Raw genomic sequence first — 20980 nt, forward strand, 5'->3', positions numbered from 1 at the left:
GTGATATCATTTTGAACCATCACTACATACAATATCTGCATACTTACTTTGCCTCCAAAACTCTGTAATACCTATAAAGGTACATGATTACAAACAAATATTATTATCACTATCAGCAGAGTGTGAATTTGTGCCACTTCCTAGATTTCTTTAGGCTCATTCGATCTCCCTGAATTCTGGCCCCACCTGGCTTCTGAACACATTTGCAAACCTAATGAAAATGTGAAACAGCCCTGGTTCCAGGTCAGCTTTTTCAGATGGCTCTCTGTCCCTGTGACCACGAGTTTGCCCAAGCATTTGTTTAGCAGCCCAAGAGCCCTACAAGGAGAGTGACTGTTTCTTCCACTCTCCAGTGGTGAGGCAGGCAAATTTGGACACAGCAGCTGTCTGCTCCTGAAGACAGCTGGAAATAACCCCATCTGATAGGATCAGTTATCAGAGGCAGGGCGGCTGTGCTGTGTGTAAACAGCATGCTATCTCTGAGACTCTGAGACAGTGACACGAGCGGCCCCAGGCTCAACCTGCCCTCAAAATAGCAGTGAAGACACTTCACGTCCAGTCTCGGCCAAGTAGAATGAGAATCACAAGCTTTAAGGCCTGAAAAGTCCCTTAGAGTTCACATCACAACTCTCTCTCTCTTTTTTTTTTTTTTTTTTTGCAGATTAGAAACAACAACGAAAACAAAAACCTGAGACCAGGGAAGACAAGGAGCTCTGTGATATTTATACTTGTCACATATGCATGCATGGATATGTAACTATGCCCTTTAGAGATTAATGTGGATGCATATATCATTCCATTGTGCTTAAGCTAGTACATTTGTTTCCTTCCAAAGAGCCAAGTCTGCAGATCAACAAAATTTCCTAAGATTTAGCCTCAGACATAAAAGTAAATATTTGGATCCACCCTCAATCCAAATACACCCTCAGGGCGAGTGATGTCACCAATTATGTGGTTCCTCCATGACAGCCTTTGTCTGGGACCAGGCACTGAAACTGCAAAGACAAAAGGCCCTATGATCTAAAGGTGATGACAGTCTATGTTGCAAACAGATACATGCGCAAATAATTAAGAGACATTACAACAAGAGTCATGTAAGAGATTTATGTGAAGTGTAATATTAGTACATGAAAAAGGAGCTGAGCAGTGGATGGGCAGACAATCTACTAAGGCAGTGCAGACAAACTCATATTTCAGTTAAATCTCTACAGTAACATTTGGATCCTGGAGAAGGGAGTGAGAAAGATGTAGTGAGGGTAAAGGAGGAAGTGATGCAGAGAGAACAGTTTAGACAAAAAGGAAGCGTATTTTATTTAATGTGAGTTAGCGTCTAAGAGTCACCATTTTCTCTCATTTTTTTTAGTTTATTATCTAATGCAGCTAAAATCATTACAAACAGACTGTTCGAAGGGTTGCCTTCAGAGCAATTCTCATAAACTTCATAGTTATATTTTCCTTCATTCTTAGAGACCCTTGTATCTTATTTCTTGGTTTGTATTTGTGTACTATTTGATCGAGGTTGTCAGAAATACGACCATAGTGGGGACAAGAGGAATTATGGGCTGGAGTGACCAAATATCAGCCGGTGTTAATTCTTACTGACTAGGGGAACACTGGGAGATTGGGAAATCATGAAAATAATCCAAAGCAGAAGGACTTTCACTATGATTTCGGATTAAAAGTCAACAAAGAAACAAGACAGTCACAAAAAATAAAACAGGAAGGACTGAAACACACATTTTCAATGTTCCAGTTTTCAGGAGTCAGAGACATCCAATTAAGACAATATGGTATCATTATCTGCCTACAAATTGTCTGGACTTTAAAAAAACAAGACGGTAAAGAAAAATAGGTACTTTCATTTATTTCTAGTGAGAGTGAAAATTAGTAAAATTGGCATAATATCCTGGAAGATAATTTCTCTCTCTTTCTCTGGACATACATATGTAATATATACACACACATACATATATGTATTGTGTACATGAATATTATATGTACATATTTTAAAATAAAATATGCATTTATTAGATAAATATATAATATTTATTTTGTCAAATTAGCTTGAAGACCTATCAGCCCACAGAAACCTCATCACAAGAAGGTAATATATTTGCACCTAGACTATGATATAAAGATGTTCATGGCAAGGATATTTTTTAACACCCCTCCCAATGGAATAAACCTAAATACTTGGTGATAGGATATACTTTAAATATCTTATGATATGTCCATATAATGGAATACTATATAACCATTAGCTATGATGTTTATCTAGAAATCATAAGGATTAAGAGAGTAGATATAAAATATTTTACTAGCAGACATAAAGAACAGTGCCCAGAACCTAATAAATGCTTATTCCATGTTAAATTTTTCATTATTATTATTATTACTATCATATTTTATGATGTAGTGAGATATTCCTGCACATAAAATGAAAAAAGATTACAAAACAGTGTGTAAATTATGATGCCAATTAAAAAATATATATGTGTTATTTACATAGATACATATCCATGTATATATACATTTATTTATTTGTTTATTCATTTATTTATTTATTATGCACTTAGCAAAAAGATGGAGAGTGTGTTAGTTTGCAAAGCTGCCATGACAAAGTACCACAGACTGGCACTGTGGGTTAAACAACAGAAGTGTATTGCCTCACTGTTCTGGAGGCTAGAAGTCCAAAATCACAGTGGCAGCATGACTGGCTTTTTCCGAGGGCTGTGTAGGAAGAATCCGTCTCAGGCTCCTCTCCTTGGCTTGTAGATGGCTGTCTTCTCCCTGTGTCTCCTCACATGGTCTTCCTCTGTGCCTGCTTGTGTCCAGATGTTCCCTTTCTGTAAGGACACCAGTCATGTTGGATCAGGGCCCACACTAGTCACCTCACTTTCAATTGATTACCTCTGTAAAATCTCCATCTCCAAATAAGGACACATCCTGAGGGCCGGGGATTAGGACCTCAACATTTGAATTTGGGTGGGGGAGGTGGACATACAAGCCAACCTATAACAATATATGTGCAATTTTGGAATTATAGATGACATTTATTTGACTCTTTTTGGTTATCTGTTATTTTCTATGATGGATTATTACCATTAATTGAACTTTAAAATATATATATTTTTAATTCTTTGCTTCAGAAGTCAGATGCCCTGTTTAAAATTTTAAGTGAAGATACTTTTAGTTCTCTATACATTTCTATTCATTTTTTTTTAATTTTTAAAATAATTTTTTTGGGGGGGGAGATAATTAGGTTTATTGATTCATTTATTTTTAACAGAGGTTCTGGAGATTGAACCCAGGACCCTGTGCATGCTAAGCAGGCAGTCTACCACTTGAGCTATACCCTTCCCCCTCTATTCATTTTTAATATCACTTCCATTTCTACTGCTTAAGACTAAGCATAGGGCTTCTAAAGGATGCTTAATGTTCCTTATGCAAAGGAGAAATTAGGAGACTGAAGCTCTGGATATTCAAATTACATGTGCTATATTTACTATACGTGCTATGGAGTTCAAGGTTATTATTTCCCTTTGGAGTTTCTGCTTCACTGTGAGTTTCTGAACTGTGCTGATTTAGGGTAAAGGAGAATTATTATGTAGCTTTAAAGTATTGTCATCTTGGGGGGATGCTTACTCGCTTGTCAGCTTCCAACCTTATCAAAGCTAACGCCAGTATTGCACATTTTTCCCGAATGATGTGCATTACTATTAAGTAGGAATCCTGTGTTGAAAAAGTTATAGCAGAGGTAAAACATGTTTTATACAATAGATAGGCTTCCGAGTAATCAATCACTGTTACAGAAATCAGATTACACTTAAATGCAGCAGGATCACTTGTCCTTCTGTAAAATAAATGAATTTGTGAAAACAACATAGTCATAATGAATTCGTATATACATTTCAATTTTAGTGCTGAATTGAACTCTTTTGGCACCAAGGGTGTGCCTTGCTTACAAGAATAAAATGATTGGAATTGCTACACAGAGATAAAAAGTTTATATGAGAAAAACTTTCGCTAGTATTAGGACATGCTACACAAAGATGAAAAGTTTATATGAGAAGAAACTACACTCAGAAATTGGTTTGAAATCTATTGTTTGAAAATGCTAGTCATTTGACTTTAAGCTTCATTATTCATTTATGGATGGGGTGTTTGGTAAAATTAATTCATTGTCCATAGTTAATATAGATTATCCACATATTATATTAGGTGGCTTGTGTAGCTAAAGCTTGACCAGCCATAATTTTTTTTATAGAATTCTTATTTTTTATTGAAGCGTAGTCAATTTATAATGCTAGTTTCAGATGTACAGCAAAGTGATTCAGTTATACATATACATACATATATATTTTTTCAGATTCTTTTCTATTACAGCTCATTTCAAGAAATTGAATATAGTTCCCTGTGCTATACAGTAGGTTCTTGTTGTTTACCTATTTATATATACTAATGTATATCTATTAATCCCAAACTCTTTATCCCTCCAACCCTCCTTCCCACTGGTAACCACAGTTTGTTTGTTTTCTATGTCCGTGAGTCTATTTTGACCAGCCATAATTATCCAGTTTCGTGAAATAAATCAGATACAAAAAAAAAAAAATCAATTCTTTACTGATATTTCTGATGATGCTCAAGAATTGCAAAAATAAATTACTGAAGAAGGGTTGGTGTCTAATACCTTGGAGGGTGAGAAACTTGTTACTCGTTATGTTAAGTAATGTCTTATATCAGCATGTAAATAACTTTAGCGATTGCTTGGAAAGAAAACTATTCCAAAGAGAAAGTTAATGTATCTGATTTGCTTATTTATTCATCTAATTTAGAAACTGAACGATTTGGGGGCTGATACTATATATGAAAATGTGTCACTAAAATTCATTAGCACTCAGAGCTGGGGACCTTACGTATAAATGTAGATTTAAATAGTTGCATGCTTGGTTATCTCTGATAAGTTAAAGCAGATAAGATATTTAATATATAATTCTCCATTGTGTGTTAGAAGAGATTCTACCCACCTCTCTGTTTCTGTCAGTGTGTAGCTTGGATGGGAAATTAAAGGTTAATTTTGTCTTTGTCCTTTTCTCTTTTTCTTATCAGCAGTGCCTGGGAGGCACGGTGAAGCATGCTGAAAGTGACCTTCAGGTCCCTCATATCATCTTGACACAAGTGAGCCAGGCTCTACACTTGTAATTTTCATTATTAGCCACAAGAAGAGGAGCCTCTCTCAGTAGGAAATACACAGCATCCAAAAATATATAGGTATTTTATCTGGCTCACGTGTGATTGCTTAAAGAAGGCTGCAGGGGTAGAGAATCAATAGAGAAGGTGATGTGTGAAGGAGAGAAAATTACAGCCGAAACTGCCACCAGGCAGAGGGTGAAGTGATTTACCCAAGGTTAGTAGCAGAACTTCTCTTTAGGGGCACAGTCAAAACTAGAACCCAGGGGTCCTGGCTTCCAGTGCAGAATGTCTTCCCCGATTCCCTCCTGCCTGAGTCGACAGAAAAGCAAATGAGCTTTCTTTTTTGCCTAAATCGGGCAAGATAACTGGTTGAGGCACTGCGTATCCACATGTCAGCATATCATGTTGTTTCTTTACCTCTGCCCTATTCATATTTTTGTCTCTCTCAACTGAAATCAGATGGCACTGCTGTTAAGGACAGAAAGTGGCTCCATGTCAACTTTCCCCTGTAAATTATTTTTATGAGCATACCAACCAAGGGCATATCTAAAACACATGATTGCTTTTGGCATCTAACCAATCCTTCTCTCCCCCCACCCCCATTTTATGGGTTTAAAAAAACTTTTTCTGGTCATTCTTCTCAGACGGGGTCCTTGAAAATTCTGTAAGGTATAATGTTAGTGCATCAACTAGCAAAGAAAAAAAAAAAAGTAGCCTGATGAAAGTAGGCATCTGGGAGTTCAGGCTCCTGAAATCTGCTCCCATTTCGTAGATATATGGAACACGTGACTTCAGGCCACTCTGGCATCACTTTTCACTCCTCAGTAAAAAGCTGATTTGAGAAGGATGCCTTGGTTAAGAGTTGCGGCATTAAAAATATTAGAACTGCAAGTCTCTTGCATTATGGCCGAATAGATAGGTAGGGGTGCTAATGACTTTGCTGAGTGTTTGATCAAAGCTGCTGAGTAAAGGTCTTCAGTGGGATTTACCGAGTAACCGCTCTGTGTTCAGTAAACAGAGCGCAGGTCATCCGAATTCAGCAAAGGACACCGAACTGCAGTCTGTGCCCTTGGGAGCCTTCTTTATAAACATGCCAGAGCTGAGATAGTGACCTCATGCTTCCCGGGGAACATCTTCCCTGGGCTGTCCTGAAGTCACCTCAAATTCAACACATCCAAAATAGAACACAATCCTTCTCACATATTCGTAGGGTCACATCATTCTTCAGTTTGCTAGGACTAGAAATCACATTTTCATGCCGGTGGGTCTGCACTGTCTCTCCTGACATCACTGCATTGGTGCGGGCTGGTGTTATCCCTTGCTCTGACTTTTGTAACAGCTTCGCAGATGGTCTCTGCAAATGCAGGTTCTCCCTTACTGCCCATCTTCTGCGTTGTTAAAGGGATAACTTCCCCAAATATACTCCTGTGTTAACCACCTTCCCCCAAACCTTCAGTGGCTCCTTGCTGCCTACAGAACAAATTCCAAAATTCTCAGCCTTGGAGGCAAAACCCTCCCATAATAAGGGCCCAGCATGCCTTTTTCAGGCTCATCTGGGACTCGATTATTAATGAAATAAATCAGTTTCCTCCAAACGTGCTCCATGTTCTTCAGCCACGAAGTCTCTCCTCTAATAGAGCGCTCTTCCCGTTTGAAGCACCTTTTAAGATCCTACCAAACTTTCGTATCCTTCTCAGGGATACAGAGTAAGTGCCAACATTTGGGTTGCCTTGGGCCACCCCAAGATGGGACTGTAACAGGTGCCCCTCATTCATACATTCAGTCAAATCAAAAACCATGTAAAGGTGAGAGAATATGGTATGAGAATAGCCGGCTGGACATCAACAGGCAAGACTTCCGTACAAAGTGACGTATTCTGAAGATGGAATCAAAGTGTCAGCACGCCCCTGCACCAGTTATGTTATAGACAGAACCACAAAATACGTATTACTGCAACCAGGGGTCAGAGATACAGGGATGGGAGCACAGACGCAGACAGTAACTCCAAGGTCTTCAGTGGTGATCTTCATTTTGCCATTAAGGGAGGAGTGGGGTTTAATAAGAGTTTCGTTTAGTGCTCAAAACTCAAATCATTGCGTAGGATGATCAAATTTAGAGAGTTAACGGAGCTTGCCGCTTCCTTACACTTCATGTTGTTTCTTTCAAATATTTTTATCAAAGCACATTTTAAGGGAGGTGTGGAAAACGCCAGTTACACAAGAAAATCTATCCTCTGCCCGACTGAAGAAATTGTTCGAGCAGAGGGCATTTTTTCATAAGCCCTGCTTCCTAATGCAGCCAGGGTCAGTGAAGTCTTAGGTTATTAGTTATGTAATCCCTAGTTCCTCAAACTGCAGTTTTGATTTGAACACACGGTTTCAATGAGTTGCTTCAGTTTTCGCCTCTAGATGCATCTCATTTTGAGAATCCAGACAGGCTTGGGTAATCATAGCATTTTCCAGTGATTTCTGATTTTGCAAATAACGTATCTGACTCCTGAGAGGTAACTTTACCGCAGCCACTGCTCCAAGCCCAGTGCCTTTTCCATAAGACCACTTGCAGGCTGAGTTGTGTTTTCCAAAAAGACATGTTCAGGTTCTAACCCCTGGTATCTGTGACTGTGACCTTATTTGGAAATAGTTTTTGCAGACATGAATAAGATGTAAATTAAGGTGAGGTCATATTGGGGTAGGCAGGCCCTTAATCCAAAGTGTCTGGAGTCCTTATAAGAGGAAGAGACAACTGGAGGAGGCAGACACACAGGGAGAGCATCACGTGGCCACAGAGGCTCCTACCGGAAGCTAGAGAGGGACAAGGAAGGATTCTACCTAGAGTTTCAGAGGACACGCCCTCTTGACTGCTTGATTTTGGACTTCCAGCTTCCTGAACTGTGAGACAATAAGTTTCTCTTATTTTAAACCACCTGGTTTGTGGTGCTCTGTTCCAGCAGAACTTGGCAGCTAATACACCACTTTCTCTCTTCTGATGGCTCATTTTAATTTTTATTATGTTCTCTCGGAAACCTCAAAACAAAATGACTTGGGTGGCGTCTGGGTGCCAGACGCTGCCTTGATCTTGTTGAAATCCTCAAAGCCCTGCCCCATGTGCTGGTCCTGATGTTCATCTCTTTTGACCTTTGGGATCATTATGATCCACGATGTCACATCATGTCACGTCTGCCAGCATGCTTAGTCAGGTGAGCACTTCAAATTTTGATCTGCAGGTGCCTCTACGAGCTGCATCCTAGGACAGCAGTACTGCTGGGCCTACCTCTCCGGGTCCTGTGAGTATAGTGACGTGAAAATAATTTTATAAGTGTACTGTTACTGGCCAACACTTTTTTAATACTACTTATGTGCCCAGGCCTGGGCAGATGCTTCCGTATGTTGCCTTATTCAGTTCTTGCAAAAATCCTCTAAAGATGCTACGATTATCTATGCCCATTTTACAGGTAATAGAGATTGAGGTACAGCAAGGGTCATATGGCAGGAAAACGATGGAGCTGGGATTTCAAGCTACATCCAACAGACTCCAAAGTCCATGACTTCCCTCAGTACTACAGTGTAGGCAATGACCTTCAACTGTTTACCTTAGAGATGCACTTTGGACGAATATATGTATGTATATGCATGACTGGGACATTGTGCTGTACACCAGAAATTGACACATTGTAACTGATTATACTTCAATTTAAAAAAAAAAGAAAGAAAGAAATTCACCTTGGAAACCCCCCAGATTTACTCTAAGTCCCTTCAGAATTGAGCTCTAACGTCTTTTCTAGTCTCATCACTTGTCATCAGTGCCCTCCCCACCCCCCTGCACTAACCATAGGAGGATTTTCACACTTTCACATTCCCTGGAACACATAGGCTCTGTCACCCCTCTCTGTTTCATACATTCTGTCCTCTTGACCCCAGATGTCCATCTCCCGTGGCCTACGCACACTACGAACATCTCCCTACATCTGATCCAGAAGAAAAATCAATCTCTTTGAGTCCCCAAATCCCCATGGGTAGCTGTATCCTTCCTACAACACTTATCTGAGCACATCCTCTGGCACTCGGCTGGGACTGGGGTGAGGCTTGTGAGTCACCCAGTCACAACCGTCAAGGAGACAACTGCTGTTAGTGTCTGGGGGCAGAAGAATTCCTGAGATATTCATCCGTATTCATTCCTTTGGTAGTTATCTCCTGGAGCAGATTCTGCTGTGTTGGGGGCACAGAAAATACAGAGGAGGGAGAGCGAGGACATCATCCTCCCAGGCGAGGGAGAGAGTGGAGTTGGCAGAACCCAGCAGAACCCACCATGCAGGCTCTGCTCTTGGTGGAACCCTGCATGGTGGTAAGACCACAGGGTGGGGTGGAGGGGTACCCATTTATCTAGGGAGCTGGTTTTAGGCAGCAGGATCCCATGTCCTTAAGGATTCAGTGGCCCATGTGTGTCGTGAATATAGTGGGGTTTCCAGATCTCAAGTAACCAGCCAGGCTTGGACCACAGGCATCCAGGAATAGCCTAGGTGAGCTCAAGATTGCGGGGGTTCTCTTCACATGCTTGGGGCTATGGAAAACCACACGACTTCTGGGTGGCACAGAGGCAAAGCAGGAAGGGACCCTCAGTCATGACTAAGATTAAACTTCCCAGATGCCCTGCAGGATGAGAGCTTAGAGTAGCATTTAATCTCCTTTAAAGAAAATAAAGACAAATAACCTTTACTGTACTCACATTTCAGTTTGTGAGCCATGATTCATACCCAAAACATTTGTTTTCATGTCTGTCTCTATTACTGGACCATGAGCTTCTCCAGGGCAAATACTCATATCCTTTTGTCTTTGCATTCTCGGACTTTGCATGGGGCCTATTGCAAAGCAGGCCCTAAACAAATGCCCACTAAATGCCTGAATGAATACATGAATCAGTCAATCAAGCAGTTAATCAGTCTCTAAGGGAAGCGTCATGCCATTTGATTCTATGAAGGAAATGAGAAAGTACCAGATCCTCCCATTCAAGCTTTTATTTGGAAACAGAGCTAGGATGCAGCCCTCCCCACCAAAACAAGCCAGAGGGAGGAGGAGGAGGGAGAAGGGGAGGGGGGTCACTAACTTGTAAAGGGTTCCTCCTCCCCTCGCCTTTCGATTCAGGAGGATGAATGGGTGAATTTTCTTCCTCTTTTGTTTGGTGTAGTACTAGCTTCCTCCAGGCAATATGAGAAATCAAAGAATTTGGCTGGGTACCTACATCAGAGAATTTGATCAAGGACTGTTGGAAGCCATCAGGGGATGATGTGAGGGAAACAGTGCTGCCCCTCTGTTTTTCTTCATGCCTGCTGAAAACCCAGTGCTTTTACTAACTGGTTTTTCCAGATGTGTTCATTCTGGAAGGCCACATGGATCATTTGGTTGAGGGAAGTCATGCTCACGATTGTGTAGGTTACCTATTGTGTAGTTACCTGGCTTCCAGGCACTGAGGACACCAGGACACAAAAGAATATTCTATGAAAGTTAATATTCACAAGGTTTTATGTAATTTCTTTTATGTTCCATTGTTGGGATTTCTCTCTAGGAGAAGATACCTAGGAGCCAAATATCTGGAAAATAGTCTAGGGGACAATCAGGGAAAACGAACAAATAAAACCTCTCATGGACTAAGTAAGCCATCAGACTCCTCCCCTTTCTCTCCCAAACCCCTTGAGACAATGACCTACCACAATCAGGTTAAGTTTGGCCGTTTGGTGAAAGCCAGGCGGTATCACAGGAAGCCCTGGTTTCCCCAAGTCCCTTGTGAACAGGGGCATGTCATTCTTTCCATTCCTAGGGCTCCTGAGAGAGCCCCTTGTGTCTTCTATCCAGCCTGGTTTAGCGCCCAGTTACATTCTTTTCTCTTAGATGAACTAGCAAGCTGGCTGTCAGTTCCCAATTCCAGAGATTCTGTCGTCTTACTGAATCTGTGAGAGCTGAAGGGTCTTGACTTTCCCAGGAGGGGAGACTTGGAGGAACCTCTGTCGGCCCAGGGTGATTTGGCCACCTTCTCTCTTCTTCCCTCCACACCCTTCTTGAGGGAAGAGTCGGCCCATCCTTGCAGCTTTTAGGTTCCACCGGAGTCAGAGGGATTAGGCAATGGGCATGACTGCAAAGCTCCAGCCCCACCCAGGGGTCAGGGCTCACAGCCAGGTTCCTCACAGGAGGTCACTGCAGCTGTCTGCTGTCAGTGGCCTGATCTCAGGCTCACAAGAGCAAAGACCCAAGGGTTGGCTCTGTTGGCTGCAGGGCCAGTTTGGCCTGGCGACCAGGTGGATGTTCTGGTTCAACTCTGAAGACACAGATTCTGAAACTAAGAGAAACAGGCTACAGAAACAAAAAGAGACTTAGAAGAAAGCCATAAAGTTTACAGGCTAGGAAAAACGATTTTGCCTCTCTAAGTATATATTCTTGATTTCTGATAAAAATATTGAATATTCATTACATTTTGTAGCCAAATATTGCCCTGACCATGACTTTTAATTATAGAGTTAGGACAAACCTGTAATTCCTATATCGAGGAATAAAGTTAAATGAAATTAGCTAAAAATCAAACCAGTGTCTCTAACCTTACGCTCTTTCTGGTGCTTAGGGTTCACTTTCAAAGTTCAACAGCAGTTGGTCTACCTTCTTGACCTCCTCTAGATGAGCAGCCTGCTTTCCCTCAAGTACTGGCTATCATGATGGGTTAAGTTTGTTTTTCCTACTGCATTTCTAGGCCCTTCAGTTTTGTCTCATTGATCATGTGTTTTAAAGCTGCACATTGACTGTCAATCTATCTTACGTGATTCTTGACGCACCCCGTGTATTTAAATTGACACTTTGAGAATGTAAGGTTTTATTCACAACATAAGTTTGGGCAAATTTACCCTTGCATTCCAGTTGAAAGGAGCCTAATCAACTGATTGTTTAATTTCCATCACTTCCTCACTGCCTTAAGGTCCTCTGACTCAAAACTCGTGGGGAGAGTCTGAAGTCGCCTTGTGCTCAAAGCACCTTTTATTTTTTGTAAAATATCCTTGGGCGCTGTTGCACTTCCTTGATATTATCTACAGTCAGAAATGCACCAATACCCTGACATAAGTGTGTTTCCAGACAGCCTAGAACCTGTCATTTTATTGCATTTTATCCTTCAGTTGCTCCTAGAATCTATTTCAAATGAAAGGGTAAAAGTGATCATAGAAATAGGTTAGGTAAGGGGAAAGGAAGACAGAAATGTTCACAAGTTGCAAACAGGAAAAAGAAATAGGACAACAGGGCTTCGGAAAGGCTGCAAACACATCGGTAAACACACAGAGACTGTCCTGGAACAACCCTGATGTTTGCCTTTGCTCTAATGGTGCAATGTGGTCTAGTGGTCTGACCAACTGGGAATCCAGAGCCTGGGTTCTCTGTTTTGCTTCAGACTCACTGTTCCGTACTGAATGGCCTTGGATCGGGTTTCTTGATCTGAGAGATAGGCGGATTTCCCTGCTGTGAGGCTCAATGTTTAGAAGTAGAAAGGTTGCAGAGGGGTGAAGGACATGGTTACGATTAAAGCGAGACTATCCTATGTGAACGGTCAATGAACAAAGTTTTATTCTTACTTGCACATTTAGAGTCAAACACCAGTCTTCTCTTCCCAGTACAGTGGGTTGGTTTGTTTGTTTTGTTGAGGTCCCTGATAATCCAGGCAGTTTGGAAAGGGCTAGGGGTGCGTGTGAAAGGTGAAGGGAATCATCTATTGACAGTTTTTGGTGGTTTCCTGTGTTTTGCACGTCCCTTCTCCGCATCCCCAGCACTGACCTCTTTTTTTTTTTAAACTTAGGAATTTATATTACAGTGTTAGATTTTATAATTAACATGGCTACTTACGTATATTTTTCTCCAAATGATCTCATATTTGCATATTTTAAAAATATTCAAGCACATCTTAAGTTCTCTTTCAAGGCAACCATGTTTAAAGAAAGCCCTGCTTCTGTTACAATTCCGCACTCCTTGGAGGGGTGAGATTAGCCGGGCTCGCAGATCAGGGAAATCCATAAATAGTTAAAAGCCTCCAGCCCGTGGTAAAGAGGAAGTAAAATAGACTTATCTCATGACCCCAAAACACATCAAAAACTATAAAATAATGAACCTTTGACTTGGCATTTAAACAAAATAGGATAGAGTGAGAATTTTGTTATTTCTGAAGTGGGTTTTCATCTCCATGTTGAAGTCAAAGAAACTTGGAAATAATTATGCTTTCTTTGATTTCAACGTGCAAGCTTTAATAAGAAAATTACTGCTTTTGTTTTTTAAATCATGTAATCACTCAAGAGGAATTGATTCACAATTATTGCTATTAAGCCTTATGAACAAGTTACAAAATATGAAAGCTGATTCTTTAAAATATACATTCCATGTTTAGTAGATTTTTTTTTTAATGTTGAACATTGTTTTCTTTTTCGAGCTCATTTCTGGCTCGCAAAGCCTAGAAAAATGGTCTGAATCAATAGTAACTTTTTTCCCTCTTACTTCTTCCTTCTCTTCTCCTTCCTTCCCACCATTCTTTCTTTTTCTTCCTCTACTTTTCTCCCCAACATGTTTGAGTGCCTACTGTGTACCTGGCACGTTGATGCCGAGTGCCTTGGATTTAAAGGTGAAAAAGACCCAGGTTCTTCAGAGAGCAGCCCCAGGAGACAGACAGCAAACCCCACTTACCTGTGTGACCAAAGGTATTGAGAGCCTGAACAAGACACCCAGCCAACCAGGCCACAGGAAGTGGGGTTGCAGGGAGAGCTGCTCAGAGAAGGTGAGTTTTAACTGATACCGAGACAGATTAACTAGGGACTTGAAGAATATAAATGCTGAGAATGGCATAGAGAACGCAGGGTGATATATCTCATTTACTGGGAGATGGGGGAATGAGTAGAGGAGTGGGAGGAAGAGATGAAACCAGAGTCTGAGGCAGGAGTGGGTGCTTTCCCTGCCAAGCTATGAAATGTGGATTGATTCCTATAGGTACATGGGAGCCACTGAAAGTGATTAGTCAGAAGAATGTCAGGAGCAGATGTGCATTTTAGAAAGATCATCCCAGGCTTCCTTCTCAAGGTCTCCAGGGGATGGGAGTTGAAATTAAGAGCTTCTGGAGATACCATGTCATATGAATGTAAATTTTCTTTCTGAATCAACCTGGGCCCATGTATTCATTCATGCAGCAAACCTTTAATTAAACACCTATTTTCTGCAAGGCCCTCAGAGCACTCCTGGGAGATAGAGGACAGTGAACCCCACCTATCTGTATGCTGTGGTGAAGACAAATAGAGTTAAGACACAGTCACTTTGAGGTTATCAACATCCCTCCGAATACCATCTTTTGATAAGGCAGGCTTGCTGCTGCCTCAAACTCACCAGGGAACTCCCATGCATTGTCTATAACACTCATATTGTGTGTAGCTTAATTCCACTCTTCTCAAAATTCCCCTTTTGTTGTTCTGAAATGCAACAACTCCAATAAGTTTAATATCGTCTATTCTTCCTCTTTCTTAAGAAATATTCTCAGTGTCAGTAAGATCTCCCCTTGTACTAGCCATTAACAAAACCCTTAACAAAATGGAGAGTGAAACTTCAACTTTGTAAACCTGCATAATTCCCTGTTCGTGGTGGATGAATTTCCTTCCTTTCCAAGAGTGTTCAAAGTGCTAGAAGTTAATTTGAAAGAAAAAAGGCTGGTCAGACGTTCTCACTCTACTTCCACTTGTAGGAAATAAAGAAGGATAGAAATTAGCACCTATGTCAGTGGAGTGTTCTGAGAAATCACTGTGTGAAAAGACAGAGTGTGATCTCAATCAGAAGCTTCTGCAATAAGATTTTTGGAACCAAATATAGCCCCCAGAAGCAGACGTGGCCCATAAGTGGAAACAATCGATCTTGCAATTAAATTTCTGGGGCTTTTAGAGAGAACAAATCCAAAGTAACCTTCATTTATATCTTACACCAATTTCTTTAGGTTTTAAAAATTACAGCACTTGACTATTGTACAATCTTTTCTAAGGGCACTTATACAGAACAATTTCATTTTCAAAAATTAGGAAAACTTTTATAGTGAAATAGTCTAAGAGAAAATGAAAAGAAAAATTGGAAACATAGGTAGCATTGGAAATAAGACCACAAGCTGAACAAAATGGATGTTATACAAGGAATAGCAATAGAAAACTAAACGCAGAATTTGTAGCTCATATATTAAGAATGCAAGAACCATATACATTTATTCATAATAATTAACTAAAGATAATTTGCTGTGGAATAATTGAACCAGAACTGATTGTTGTTCTATGCATTTTATTTTAATACCATAATCTGATTATTATAGATTTTCATACAAAAATTTAATGAGGTCAAAATTCAAGCAGTATTAATGTCTGATTATCCATTCATTCAGTATATATATATTATGGATGCTATGAACAAATTGAACACAAAATACTTAAAACTTTCCAAATGGTTGTTGATAAAATATATATATACACCAGTTACATAACAAACAGTTCAAGTTATTTTGGATCACCAATTACTAACAGAAGGTTTACTCTATGGGGAAAATATGAGTCTGTTTATTTCTAGAAAGAAAGCTTCAAAAATAATAATGGAGCCTGAAGAATCTACAAAAATAATATGAAGAGGAGGCTGTCAACTCTTGAGGATACTTCAAACTGCTTGAAGTTTATTTATTTGGTCCACTCACAAGGACAGGGAGCCTTCATTGTTTTCCAGCTTCTGCACAGGAGATTTGATGCTACAAGAAAATGGAACCAAGGCAATGCTAAGAATGGAAAATAAAAATAAAAAAAATGGTAGAAACGTAAAATCACCAGTGCCATTCTTAGTATCCAGAGACTTGACCCCAAATCTTGCCTCCACCAATAAGTAGCTTTGAGACCTTGACTATGGCAGTCACTTACTCTGGACCTCAGTTCACTTACCTATTAAATGTAGGTAATAATATTTTCCCCATATGTTTTACCAATTGTTGTGAATAACAAAGAGAAACAGTGAGATAAAAGATGTATAAGTGCACCTCAAATTGTAAGGTGCTGAAACTTTGTGGCTGATGAGTACTGTTCTTCCTGGATTCTTTTTTCTCCTCTAGTGGTTTCTTTTCTTAGGTACTGAGAAGACACAGGCCAAGAATAACTCCCCAAGAACATTGTTGAAATGCATATTTTTAAAACAACTCCTTAATCATCATCATCAGAGGAGGAGGACACCTTTTAGCCTAGACAGGCTAGGCTAGGCTAGAGGAGACATTTCAGCCTAGTTGAGGAAGACCTCTCTCTGATACTAGTCTATTCAGACACTAGTCTGTTCAGATATTCAATTGTAAATAGGGCCCTTTTCCACATTCCAGAAGACTTAAAGTCTTGTCATTTCAGTAAGTCTATAAACTGATCATTTCTGTTTAATAAAGTTCCAGTAGATGGCCTGTGGTCTTTGACACCTGCAACATTGATCCCATGTACTACAGGCCCCTTGAACACACAGACTTTTTGTTAGAACAAGCCTTCCAATGTCTACCCTATAGCTGTTAGAATTATGTGAAAACTGAACACTGATGAAATGGCACTAGACTTAAAAGCTTTCTTCAGTTCAGGTCAATGCAATTCAGCAAACATTTATTTAGGGTTAATTCTGAGCTGGGCACTGTTCTAGGTACGGGGCTATTCAACAAGGATTTAGATGCAGTCTGGGTCCTCCGGGAACTCTCAATGCCTATGAGAGACTACTCAACTGCATGGGGTGCCATTTAAAAAAAAAAAAAAAAACTCTCACCAACCTAATAAACTAACCAAAGACAGTTTTGGAAAAAAAAAAAAAATGGAGAGATTTAATATGACCCACTATTAGATGGTACTTAAGAAGTAGCATTAGTTTTGTTTGTGATAACAGCATTGTTCCCTATTATTTTTTTAGAGATAGATAATGAAGTCAGAAGAAGTGAACTGATACGTGCCTGGGATATACTTTTTTAAAAACTAAGGAAAAAGAGGAAAAAAAAAGAAAAGAAAACAAGGTGCATGAAAAAAATATGCCCACATTTTGATAATCTTTCAATCTAGGCAACAGGCATTTGAGAGATTATTTACTCTCTTTCCTTTAGTTAATGTTTGGATTCTTTCATATTAAACATATTTTAAAATTGGTTGCCCAAACTTCTGGATTTTTTTGTTCTCCTCCCTTACCTAGGACTAGCCCCAGCGTTGCAGCACGGGGCACACACACTGGGATATGCCTGCCACGTGGTATGTTGTGTCTCCTGTCACACTTCCTACTCGATGTCACCCTTGAATGCCTCAGGCCATCTCTGCTGAGAAGCCTTTGTTTAATGGCTCAGATAGAACCCATGACTTCCCCCATCTCTGGGCACTCCTGGAACCTGACTCACCGTTCTGTTATGGTATTTGCACAACTTTATTATGTATAACTGTTATTTGTCTTTTTTAACTCCTGTTGGGATAGAAACTCCTTTAGATTAAGCATGTATCTTAATTATCTTTTCTCACCCTTACTCATCACAGATTCTGACACTGAGTCTGCTCTCCATCAAATAAGGCCCTTAAAAATGTCTGTGAGATGGGAGACTTATCTGTCTTGATGGGCCCTAGTGCATAGCACGCGGTCATTTCGTAACCTCAATAAGTAGAACACAAAAAGTATACTTTGGCAGCTAATCTGTGCAAATTATATTTCAACTGTAGAACTATGGAGCTATGCAAAACGTAAGTATATTTGTTTAGCTTAACCTAGTTACTGGAGCAATTTCTGAAGCCTCCTTATTCATTTCAGGTATTAGGCATCTGATCGACCGGAGCCAGCAGGGACTCATTTTGGAGAGCACTGCATTACTAGGTCTCATTCTGGTGCAATGCACACTATTACTATCAGCAAAGTGCTTTTGATTTACCAGGAAATCTTTTGACAAAGCTAGTCTCCCTTCAGGGAAGTGTGGGTGGTGGTGAGTGGGACAGAGGAGTAAAAAAAGAGACACTCCAAATAAAGCAGTGAAGTTCTTCTGCGCTGTTACAATGCGATCTAATTAGACAAAGCAGATTTGCTCTTTAATTTCCTTTAGCAGAGATTGATACTACAAATCTTTGTAAAAAGGAGTGTTTTACGGGCAGAAACCAACATGTGACACTTTCTAGAGGCAAACGGTGTATAAATTTAGACTTTGCTAAAATAACTAGTTATCATGTGATCCAATCTTAACGGGCTTTTAAAAATCCGCGAGGAAAATATATTTTATTAGTTTAACTTGGTTGTTAGAGCCCTGTCTCCATGCATGATTTACTCGGGCACGTGGCGTGTGTTTGGAAAAATCAAACCTCCTTTGGGAACTGCACTCTTAAGATATTTGTTCAGAGATGTTCAAGCTGTCAGTTACAAGATGCTTGAGCCAGAAATGGGCAAGTCCGGGTAAAAATGCAGTTGTTATGTAGCCATTCTGTGTGTATGTTTGACAGTTGTGGTCAAATATATAGGTGTCATCTCCCTCAAGTAATCTTCACCATCTGTTACCTCAGCTCATCTTAGGGCTCATAATTGTGTTGTTTCTCTTAGAACCAAGTTGAGAGTATAATGTTAAGCTTAATATAGACTTGTTAGCAGGCTTTTTTTTTCCCCCATAGTCTAAACCATGTGTGCTTGTCCAAAGAAGGCTACACAGTATTTTATAGTATCCGATCACAGATTCTGATTTCCCTTGCCTGTTTTCTTTGCCCATACTGAAACTGCATCTCCTTTGTTCCTGTAATCTGCCAAGTAATGATGGTGGCTGATTACATGAGAGAAAGAATTCACCTTTTCTGGAGCAATTGTTTAATAAGGATTTTAGAAATTATTATTATAAAAACCAAGGAAAATTACAGTATAGAAGAAAATTTTTCCAGGCAGAATCCATTAGTTGTGATCAAGAATTCTTGCTTACTAAAGACTGAGCACGCTCAGTGAATATACTTGGTGGTAAATTTCCTTCCGGGTAAGAATAGCTTCTGGCTCCTGGGTGGAATAATGTGCCTTTGGGTTTGGGTCCTTGAAGACTGTTACGAGTGTAAGTCAACTGAATCGTTTTGTTACATTTAAGCCTCATTTTCTTGGGAATATAAACTGTGTACTTGCTATGGGACTTGTTTATGGATTTGCATCGTCTGTGATAGGGGATAGGGTCGTGTTTATTATTCAAATCACTCTTCCTGACTTTTATGGAAAGTACTGTTAGCTGTGCTCTACTTGGTTATGTAAGTTATACAGTTTAACAGCAGAATTAGCATTCACACTCTCAGTTTATGAATAACATTCCTTTAATAACAGTATATTTAGACACAGATAGACAGGAGCTTAAATTATTGTTCAAGTTTCTTTTATTAAACAGAATAACATGGAATGCTCTTTCAAAATTCAATGAAGATCTGAAGAAATATGCTCTTAATCTATGATGTAAACTCTGTGTGTGGCCTCCTTGGAACAATGCAGTGAAAACAGTGATAAGTAAACAATAAAACAAAAGCAAATCAGTTTCTCAAAACCAGAAAGCTGAAAGCATCGGAGGAAACACAACTCCACAAAGAAATGTGAGGTACTGACAGAACTCTTATATAACCTTCAATGCTGGAAGGGCAGATGTCATAACTGTTCCTGGAAATCTTTTTGAGGCCTCCAGGATATGTTCCCATTAATTTTTTTTTTTAAACACCTACCATATTGTGCAACCTGTAACCAGCACTGACTCATTTATATTTTGTTTCCTTTTAAGGCTGACTCAGGTTCAGTTCTCCTGAAAGGGGTTCCATGGAACAGCCTGTAGGAGTCATATGCAAAGAAGCTTCTGGATCCAGGACAGAGCACAGCCTCAGGAAGGTCACATGGGTCAAGCTGATTACCTCCTCCAGCTCTGGCAAGCAGAGGGCTCAGCTGGGTTACACAAGTTCACTGAGCTATTGACATTCAGCTGCAGCTCTCGCTCATTGCTCATTACCGATCAGCAGGAGACTGTCTGGGCCTCAGGTTAACTCTTCCGTGCCCTGTTTCAAGATTGCAGTGAGGTCAAAAAAGAAGCTGGAAGGTAACTTTGCCTCAGCTTGTTCCTGGTTGTTATTCAAGAAATGATCCTTTTAAACCAATATCTAATATACCTCTTAGAAGGAAGAGCAATGATCCACTTGTCATTTTGAAGGTGCTGGATAAAACATAAGTAAATAATTGTGTCCCATATTTGTTCATTATTCAGTAAATGTTTGTTTCTGGGGAGGGTGAGGGTAGGATATGTTTTACCTTCCAGTCAAGAACTCCTAATTTTTTTTTTTAAATAAAGCAAGCCACATATGGTTTTTTAAAATGAGAATGTCAGCATTGGTAATTCTTTGTCACTTAAAAGTACATTTCCCCTGAGTTGCTCATGTAACACTAACCTCAGGGAAAACCTTCATAACTCATCACCTAAGAAGTGAAGTTTCAGGGAAGTTTGGAACCTCTCTAGGTGAGGTTGCAGACCAGGAGCTCTATGCTAAACCAGTTCCTACAAGCTTTGATCTCCTGCTGACACATTGTGATCTTCTAGAAGTGACTTAACCTGTCTGCCTCTGTAAACTTACTTGTAAATTGAGAATAATTGTTGATTAATCCATGAATCATGTCTTTCTGGTAGCAGTGGGAAGGCTGACTCACTGTCCCATCCTAGGGCCCCTAAATCATCTTTATCATCAGTAGGTCTCTGGCCCCAGAACACACGTCATACTGAATCCTTGGTTCTCTTCTTG

At 40.0% G+C, this 20980-nt stretch overlaps 1 long non-coding RNA gene across 1 annotated transcript; it reads left to right on the forward strand.

The window, feature by feature from the left end:
* The first annotated feature begins 13600 nt into the window (after positions 1-13600).
* LOC105086823 (uncharacterized) lies at positions 13601-20480 on the forward strand. The gene is made up of 5 exons (XR_836960.3): positions 13601-13980; positions 17412-17622; positions 17744-17944; positions 19597-19800; positions 19978-20480. It is a non-coding gene; the product is annotated as an uncharacterized LOC105086823 (long non-coding RNA).
* Positions 20481-20980: the final 500 nt, after the last annotated feature.

Source organism: Camelus dromedarius, chromosome 2 (genome assembly GCF_036321535.1).
Source record: "Camelus dromedarius isolate mCamDro1 chromosome 2, mCamDro1.pat, whole genome shotgun sequence".
Classification (NCBI taxonomy): domain Eukaryota; kingdom Metazoa; phylum Chordata; class Mammalia; order Artiodactyla; family Camelidae; genus Camelus; species Camelus dromedarius.